This window comes from Myodes glareolus, chromosome 9 (assembly GCF_982192425.1).
Source record: "Myodes glareolus chromosome 9, mMyoGla1.1, whole genome shotgun sequence".
Lineage (NCBI taxonomy): Eukaryota > Metazoa > Chordata > Mammalia > Rodentia > Cricetidae > Myodes > Myodes glareolus.
The window spans coordinates 81,102,403-81,111,748 of record NC_142034.1 but is presented as its reverse complement, the minus strand read 5'-3'; the positions used below and the strand labels follow the sequence as shown (position 1 = coordinate 81,111,748).

The window sequence follows — 9,346 nt, the reverse complement described above, 5'->3', positions numbered from 1 at the left end:
TTGAAGGTGTGTTGCTGCTGTTTATGCTGCATTTGTTTAACTCTGTGAAGCTGTGATTCTTGGCCTGTGTAAAACACCTGATGGCCTAATAAAGCGCTGAATGGCCAAGAGCGAGGCAGGAGCAAGCACAAGCAGAGCTGGCGGCAGAGAGCAAACAGGAGGAGAAACAAGGAAGAGGAGGAAGGAGCGAACAAGGAGAAGAGGACATCAGGGGTCAGTCACCCAGCCAGTCACAGAGTAAGAAAGATAAAAACACAGAAGGAAAAGGTAGACAGGTTAAGATAAGGATAGCTGGCTAGAAACAAGCCAAGCATTCACAACTAAGACCTAAGCCTCCATGTGTGATTTACTTGGGAGCTGGGTGACAGCCCTCCTTAAAAAGCCAAAAGAGAAAAACATCACACCATTTCTCCTAGATGTTATTCCTTTGCGGTGACTTTAAGAACTAACCACGCCCTCTCCCAGCGACTTCTGACCTCCTCGCCGCCATCTTAACTCTCTCTCTCTCTCTCTCTCTCTCTCTCTCTCTCTCTCTCTCTCTCTCTCTGTGTGTGTCCCCCTCCCGCCCCCCCCGTCTCTTGGTGTGTACACATGTGTCTCTGTCTCTCCCTATATTTCTCTTTACGTCTCTCTGATTTCCTCTTTTTAAGTAATAAATATCTCCCTCTCCTCTAAATAATAAATGTTTAGCTTTATGTATAGCCTTATGTCCATTTACTCTGCCGTCCACCGCATCCACCCGGCTGACTCTGCCGCTCGCCCGGGGACCCTGCACTGCTCTGGTGGCAGCCTCTGCCTGGCTCGCAGGCCGCCCGGGGCATCCCATCATCATATTATTTTTAAAGAGCAATACTAGGGACTCTCAGTGGGGAGACAAACCACTCTTAAGGACAGGCCCCATGCCAAGTCAACAGCACAAACGAACTCAATAGCATCTTTGGGGATTCTTTGTCTCATGTTAAGTCAAGACTGCTGCTGCTGCTTCTGCTGTTGCTGCTGCTGTTGCTGCTTCCTTCTTCCTACTTCCTCCTCCTTCCTCTTTCTTCCTCCTCCCCCTCCTCCTCCTTTCTCTATTTCTTTTTCACCCCATAGGTCCTTTGTGTATATATTATGGCTTCTGGTTTTGTTTCTCTGGGATTCCTGTGTGTGCAACTGTGTACGGATTTGCATCTCTGTGATTTCTTGTGCTTTTTCTTTGGCTTTTGTTTTTTTCTTGGTCAGTGGCTTTGTCCTATTCCAATCCGTTTGTTTTTGTTTTCCCTTACTGTATTTTATCTTATTATTATTTCTAGATGCCTATTTGCTTTCTAAGGAGAGACAGACAGGGTGTGGAGTTGGATGGGAGGGGAAGTGAGGAGGAGCTGGTAAGACTAGGGGAGGGGAAGTCATAATCAGACTATATTGCATGGCAAAAAAACTATTTTCAATAAGAGAAAATGTTTTTTAAAAAATCAAATAAATAAAATGTATGGTAATTTACAGAAAGGGTAGACCCTTTTAATTTGAGAGATAAAGAAGGAAAGAGCAAGGAGGAGAAGGGGAAAGGGAAAGAAAGGAAGTCAGAAGGCAGAGGTCACAGCCGCCTCCCACCAACCTATTCCCCCTTTGCACCCCAGTCTGCTCTACCTCTTCAGACCTTCAGGGTGAAGCACAGCAACGCAGGCAAAGCTGCTGCGAAAGACCGCAGACGAAGGACTCAGAACTCATTAGCAGCAAAAATCTATACCTGAAAGGTAAGTGCAATCTAAGGGTAATTTTAAACACAAATTGCTTCGTCTTTTCCACAGACTCCCGAAAGCATCAAAAGATTCTGAAACTACTCAAGGGCTTTCAGCTAAATAGAATTACACATGGCGACGTGACAACATCATCTTCCTCCAAAAGCATTTACGGGGAGTTATCATTTCTAGCTCGGAATATGAGGGAAGTGGTCTTATGGACCAAACCTCTTAAGGTGCTGCCTGTGTGGGGTGAACACCATGATTTGGAGTTGTCACGGGGAACTGCACTGTATAGGGCCAAGGGAGGCAGACTGGACACCTGCCTGACCTCACACTGCCTCTGCTGCTTCATGCTAAGGGTTTTTTTGAAATAGCAGTGTCTCGGCCAGGCGGTAGTGGCACACGCCTTTAATCCCAGCACTTGGGAGGCAGAGGCAGGTGAATCTCTGACTTTCAGACCAGCCTGGTCTACAGAGCAAGTTCCAGGAAAACCAGGGCTACACAGAGAAAACAAAACAAAACAAAAAAATAAAACAAAACAAAACAAAAAAATACAACAAAAACTGGTATCCCATGAGGCTCATCCTAGGTTTAAATTAGCTGGTACATATAAATATAGTAGTGTGCTGCCTGCCCTAGTCCCTATCTCCTACCTAGCAGTATCCCAGACTGCCTTAAGGGAATAGTAATTTTGTTATTTCGGGTGGGATTGATTTTATTCTTACCTCCAAATCTCGACACCAAGTGCCTCAAATCAAACTCCTAAACAATGAGGGTTGTTTCAAGAAAGGGTCCGTGATTCTGAGACGCCATGAAGAGAGGAACAATCAGCCTGAGGGTTGAAGAAACACCTTAGAAGAGGCACTGCTGCCAATAAATAGGGACCGTTTGACTGCCGTGAACACAGGGGGTCTGCCGGAGAGACCCCTGTAAGAGCCGGAATCATGACAACAACGCTAAAGAAAGCACTTGGTGATTGCTGAAATCCCCAGACCCAGCCTCTCTGAGCTTAGACCTCCTGAGGAACGTCTCATTTAATATGAAGCATAAATTGGCTGTTATTTAAGCGACTCGGTTTAGTCTTCTACCGCCTGTGTGTAAGAAGCTTTACTTGATTTGTTTTCCCGAGGTGACTAATTCTTTGCATTTCCTCCTCTGCACAATGACCATATTCAAGGCATTCTCTACATTAACAGGATTAGCTATGAAGAATTGAAAGAAAATGAAAGCGAGCCAGCCTTCTGCTGCTTCCTGTCCTTAACTGTTTCAACCTAGCCGTTTCCAAGGTGCCTTCCAAAATTAACAATAAGGTATGTGGATGGTTGAGGCCTTCGGGATAAGAGAGACACAAAAATTAAGTCAAATGCATGAAACTCAGAGTTCAAAATACGTGTGTGCACTTGTATAGCATGTGTGTGCTTATAACGTGTGTGTATAACGTGTGTATGGGTGTATGGGTGTATATGTGTTCCAGTGTGTGTGTATAATGTATGTATGTATATATGTAGTGTGTGTGTGTGTGTGTGTGTGTGTGTGTGTGTGTGTGTGACTAGTCAGGAAAAGCCAAGAAATATATCTGATAATGATACAGTTTCTCATTTTGAAAAGGTTCCACTATGGATGTTTCTGGGAGTCACAATGAGCTACTGAAAACCCAAGGCACGCTGACCACACAGCACATCGAGCAGATGCCACCACCCTTGCAGACCTGAAATGACCACCACTTAAGCAACGCCTGCTCAAACCACAACTGCAACCATTTATTAAGAGCCCGCTACCCACGCAGCTCTGAGCAAGGACCTCAGAGCACTCACGCGTGCTAAGGACTGACCCTTCGCTTCTATTTATATAGGAGGAGATAGGGTCTGGCAACTTGCCTGAGGCTGGGCAGGTCACAAGTGACAGTACCAAGATTAGAGCCCTCACCAAATATGTAAAAGACCCATTGGCAATGAGACTCACATCACATGAGTGTCGGTGAAGTGCTAAAGGTCGTGTGATTACAAGATTCAAAGGGCAAAGGCGATGATGTTTCTGAAGTGGGAGATGGTGTGATATAGAAGGGGGAGGAAGTAGAAGCTTATACAGCTCTGCCATGATCAAGCCAAATGACCTTAGCAAAGGGTCCATTCATGCTTTCGTTCAATGAATACTCGTTAAGTATCTCGTCTGTGCTTAGCATTCATTCAACAACAGTGAGCAAAGCAAGCATGGGTCTCCTTGTGGTACTTTCAAGCCCTCGAGGATCTTAGAAGGCAGAGACTATCTCACCTAATTCTCCCTTTGACACAGGGAAGGACCGAGACCCTTTCTTGCAGGGTGGGACTTGCCCAAAGTTACGCGATGAGTTGTTCAGTGGCAGAGCTGAACCGAAAGTCGGTTCTCGTCTATATTTCTCTGTTTAGTTTTTGTCTGGACGGTGAGAGCTGAGTAGTCAAACCTCCCACTAGCAGTGTGTGAGGGGGGCAGATGGGGATGGAGACAGGAGGGATCGGGGTGAGGGTGGAAGGAGAGTGAACTGGGAGAGGTGGACAGAATCGCAGGGCACCCAGGGAATGGTGTAAAGACCAAATGCAGTGGAAACTTCCTGGAATGTATGAGGATGGCCACAGTGAAGTCCCCTAGCAATGGGGAATGCAGAGCCTGAACTGGCCATCTTCTCCAACCAGGCAAGACTTCCAGTGGTGGAGCTGGGACATCAACCCAGCCACGAAATCTTCAACCTGCAATTTGTCCTGCCTGCAAGGTGTGCTGAGGTAATGGTGACACAGAACTTGTGGTACCGGCCAGCCAACGGCTAGTCCAACTTGAGGGCCAAGAACAGACAGAAGCCCTTGCCTGACACTGTCTGTATAGCCAGGCCCCAGAGACTGAATAGCAGAGAGACCTGGGATAGAACTAAGCATGACTAGCCAAAGGAGGAAAAAATGTCGATGAAATGAATCCTAATGATATTCTGCTATAATCCTAGATTAGTGCCTAGCCCATCATCAGAGAGGCTTCATCTAGCAACTGATGGGAGCAGATGCAGAGATCCACAGCCAAACATTGGGCAGAGCTCAGGGAACCTGGCAGAAATGGGGGAGGAAGGATTATAGGAGCCAGAGGGGTCAAGGATACCACTAGAGCACAACCGATAGAATCAGATAAACAGGGTTCATAGGGGCTCACAGAGACTGTACCAACAATCACAGAGTCTGTATGGGTCCAAGCTAGGATCTCTGCATAAACGTTATGGTTACATAGCTTGGTGTTTTTGTGGGACTCCTAACAGTGGAGGTGGCATGGGGGGAGGGGGACCTACCACTCTCTTTCCTGAGATTAGGATCCTTTCCCTCCTACTGGGTTACCTCACCCAGCCTTGATAGGAGGGCTTGTACCTTGTCTTTTTGTAACTTTTATGCTGCATTTGGCTAATATCCCTGGGAGGCCTGCTCTTTTCTGGAGGCAAAGGGAGGAGAAGTGGATCTGTGGATGTCAGGGGATGGGAGGAGTGGAGGGAAAAGAAACTGGTCGGGCTGGAACATATGAGAAAGAATAAAAAGAAAGACAGGGAGTTATCTGTTGGGTTCATCACACTGTTTCAGACATGGGGGTTTCACTGTCTGATTCAGCTTGGATAACTGATATTGGGGCCCTGAAGTCAGCCTTGAAGGTTCATTGTGGTGAATAAATTGACCATGCTGGCAGTCAGCAGTGCACACACACAGTGGCACTAGAGACTGCTGAAGTGTGCTCCAAGTGAAGGGGTTGTTAAGTGAACTTGGCATGCCAATAGAATGCACGCTTTTGCTACAAAAAACAAAATGAGAGCCACTGTCGGATGTATTGTCTTGGCCCGCTAGATAACAGGGGTGTTTTGTTGACCATCAGGGGAAAGCAAGCTGCAGACTAATGAGTTAATCCCGTGTCCTGTTCTTTGCTTTCAGAAGAAAATTTAGATGTGCTTAGATGTCCTGTATAGCCATGTTTGACCACAGAGGTACAGCTCAGTGTACAAACGGTCCAACTGTTTGAGGTGCAGCTCAGTGGTAGAGTGTGTGTCGAGAATTGTAAAACCCTGCACTCAATCTCTAGAACCATGGGAAAATTAAAATTAAATAACTTTTTAAAAAGGAAACAAAAAGTTTCTAAAGTTAATGGTGTCCTACTCTCTCTAGACTGTAGACTGAACACTACGGCTCCCAGTGGCCATCAATTCCCTATGTACTTTGCCAACTCCAAGTCTTGGCTGTCATGCTAGCAGTTCAGGTGCCATAACAGACTACTACAAGGTGGCGCTCAGCATGGTATAAACACAGTAAACCATTTGTTCCGTGTGTCCCGAGGATAGAGTCTGAGATCAGAGTGAAGGCATATCAGGTTAAAAGATGGATAGATGGATACTTTCTTGCTGAACTGGGGCATTGGGGAGGAGTGGAGATAGAGAAGGGGGGAAGGTGTCTCATGACTCAATTACCTTCCAATGACTCCCCCCCATTTTGATACCATCACATTGGGGTTTAAGCTGTAAACTTTTGAGTCTGGGGGAGAAGCAACAACTCAGTCCTTAGCTCCTACCACATCACAGACTATGCTCTTTCCAAAGCTGTGCTTATTTGCACAGTTGCTTACAGGTGATCATTTAAGTAGCTTCTGGCCTTTTATCAAGTAAACAATGTTAAGAATTATATTTTGTGAGACGGGGTACCATGTAGCTCAAGCTGGCCTAGAATTCACTGTGTAGTCAAAGATGACCTTGACTTTGATCCTCCTGCCTCCAGCTTCCAAGTGCTGGGTTTACACACACGTGCCACCACACTGCTATATTACGGTGTGCTGGGCATTAAACCCAAGGCTTCACGCATGCTAGATAGGGACTGCACTGAGCTATGTCTCCAGCCCCAAAATAACCTTTGGGGTTGTTCTTTCAAAGGTATTCTTCTACTCAGAAACCTCTAGCAGAACCAAGCTTTACTCGAAATAAGGCTAAAACTCTCTCCTCCTCCCATCCCAGTAGAATCTGCCCCCTCACTTTACCCTTCAACTCTGGGACCACATATTTACTACCAGCCTTTGCTATCTCCACTGGGTGACAAAGATTCCCGTGCTGGTCCTCAGAGCTCAGCTCCCAGCTCTGTCCACACTCACAACCACATCTCCCACAAGGACTTCCCCCAGCTGTCCTTCCCGACGGCCAATCCACACTCTAAACACCACACACTCCAGGGCCGCGATCCCATGCCACGCCATTTTTAGTGTTTAGCATCTTCTAGCATGCTATCTGAACTTCTTATTCCGTATATCAGTTTTTAACCCTTCTTCACCCACTAAAATGGAAGCTCCTTGCAGGTCAGGATTTGTATCTGACTTATGCATTGATGGATCTCCAGTTCCTAGAATATAGTAATTAGCACATCATAGACACTAAATAAATATTGGCTGAGCATGATTGAATCTCACATGTATGTAAGTGTACTGTATTACATACACTGTTTTAACAATCAAAGTAAATTAAGAAGAAGGAAAGGCACCGTGCGTCTGGAGAGGGAGCAGCGGAGTTACAGCTAGAGCCAGCTGCCTCTCAAAGCAAGATCTTTGTGGGTAACCACCGTGCAGACTTGTAACACACATATATTTATGAGGTTCTTTTGACAGTGAGTGGTACCACTTCAGATAGCTCCTTGCTCAGTCAGTGGCTGGGATCTCTTTCAGACATGCCAAGGGGTTTGAAAGGATGTGCTTGACCAGCATCTAAGCAGTCCTTAATGGCCATCCTCAGCTCTACTAGCATGGTCATCGAGCTGTCTGGATAATTGTCAAATGTCGGCACACATCAGGCCCCAAGGCCCACTTACTGTTGTCTGCCATAGTGCCTGTCAGAAGGTCACAAATCAGAGTTCCATCTTAAGTGATGTATCCTTCCGGGACAGCTGACACTTAGCCTGCCATTGATCTGAGAGGCCATCTGTATCTCCTCTATGCATTTGTACTTGGGAAATAAAAGCAAAGAATTGGGTCTGCATTTCTTTATGGGTGAATGTGCAGTTTCTCATCTACTTTGAAAGACACCGGCCTGAGAAGGGGTGTAGACACCTCTGGGTCCATTCGCTCCCTCTAGAATGCACAGTGGCAACAAGGACTGTAAATTCAGGCTTAATCCCTCCGTGTATGGACCCTGGTCACTCCTACATGCAGTCACCAGTTCTTGATGGTCTAAGTAGCAGGTGCTTGCACCAGGTCCCCCCAAACGTGGGGAACACCAAAAAGTGGTTTGTTTGAAAAGAAATAGTTGTTGCAACAAATTGAATTGATCTGTATAAGTGGATAACTGAGCTTTTGGGTTTCCTCCAATTAAATATATGGTTCTTATTTCTAAAGAGAGTACCACAATCCTTCCATTCAAACTTTCTAATCTAATCCCACAAATATGGAGGCTCCTGACCACCTCCCTCCAATTGTTTGTTCAAAACTTTTCCTAAACACCTTGGCTTCCTTATTTAAATAAGGAAATAATTGCTCAGATCTGCCCTCAAGAGCCCACATTTACGTATAAGGGAATACAGAGGTATATAAGTATGTGAACGGTGCCCTTTATGAAATTATTTTTAATACTATCTATCGACACTTCACTCACTCAGTCGCAAGCCTAGAAGCTTTATGGAATACTAGGCTGCCCTGAAAGTAAATATAGTAGGTTGACAACGTGTTAAATGAAGCCATCTCCAGAATCCATTTCCATGTGAAAAAAAAAAAAGCAACTCAAAAAAGTAATGTGTACGAGTCTCCCATGCGGGTTTGTTCAAAGAAATCTGTATTCACATATGCTGATTTATACATGAAATTTTTCCAGAAGGATAAACAAGAAACCATTCCTAGTAGCTGCCTCCAGGGATTAGACTGGGCAGTCTGAGTCCAGGGAAGGAAACTTTAATTTCTCTCTATATACACTGTGCTGTCTTTTTATCATCCAAGGACAGACCTTCTATTTGACCACAGACAGAAATTATGGACCATGTCGTTATCAAAATATTAGTGACAGAAGATAATGGAAGGCCAATTAGGAACCAGTAACTCCCTGAAGGCTGACGAGCATCCACTATGTGTGTGCACTGGCCATGCCGAGATGCCTGAGACTGGCTCCTTTATTCAGGGTTAGGGTACCACAGCTAGCATCTCAAGCCCCAGAAGGAAGGAGAATAGATTCAAAGTGCCCCAGGGACCACCACTTCCTTGATGGTGACTGAAGGAAAATTGGATCACAAAAATATTCTAAGAGCTTCAGCCCCATAAAAAAACAGCTATGAACTAAAAGAAGTTAGCAAGGATACAGACATAATATATGTATATATGCATATATATGAAGATTTAAGAGTAAATGAGTTCCATATATGCAAAGTAATCTCGAATTGTTCATAATAAAAGTCTGTAGGTGGAGAAAGGATGAGGAGGCGTGCAGGGCAGGGAAGGGGAGATGGAGAAGTAGGGAGGGGAGAGAAAGAAAGAGAGAGAACACAAATACTGAAAAATCTTTCAAGTTGGTGAATCTGGCTTAAAAAGTATAGAGATGTCATCACTCCTGGTGCTAGGGATGTGGCTCGGTGGTAAAGTGTTTGTGTAGTGAGTACAAAGGTGCCACACCTGAA

The 9,346-nt window shown here is 45.3% G+C and overlaps 1 long non-coding RNA gene across 2 annotated transcripts; it reads left to right on the top strand.

Moving 5' to 3' along the window:
- The first annotated feature begins 881 nt into the window (after window positions 1-881).
- Window positions 882-3,929, top strand: LOC125401653 (uncharacterized). Of its 2 annotated transcripts, XR_015738892.1 has the most exons (4): window positions 882-1,216; window positions 1,617-1,733; window positions 2,918-3,031; window positions 3,330-3,929. It is a non-coding gene; the product is annotated as an uncharacterized LOC125401653 (long non-coding RNA). The 2 variants fall into 2 exon arrangements; XR_007232421.3 differs by having other exon boundaries at window positions 900-1,733.
- Window positions 3,930-9,346: the final 5,417 nt, after the last annotated feature.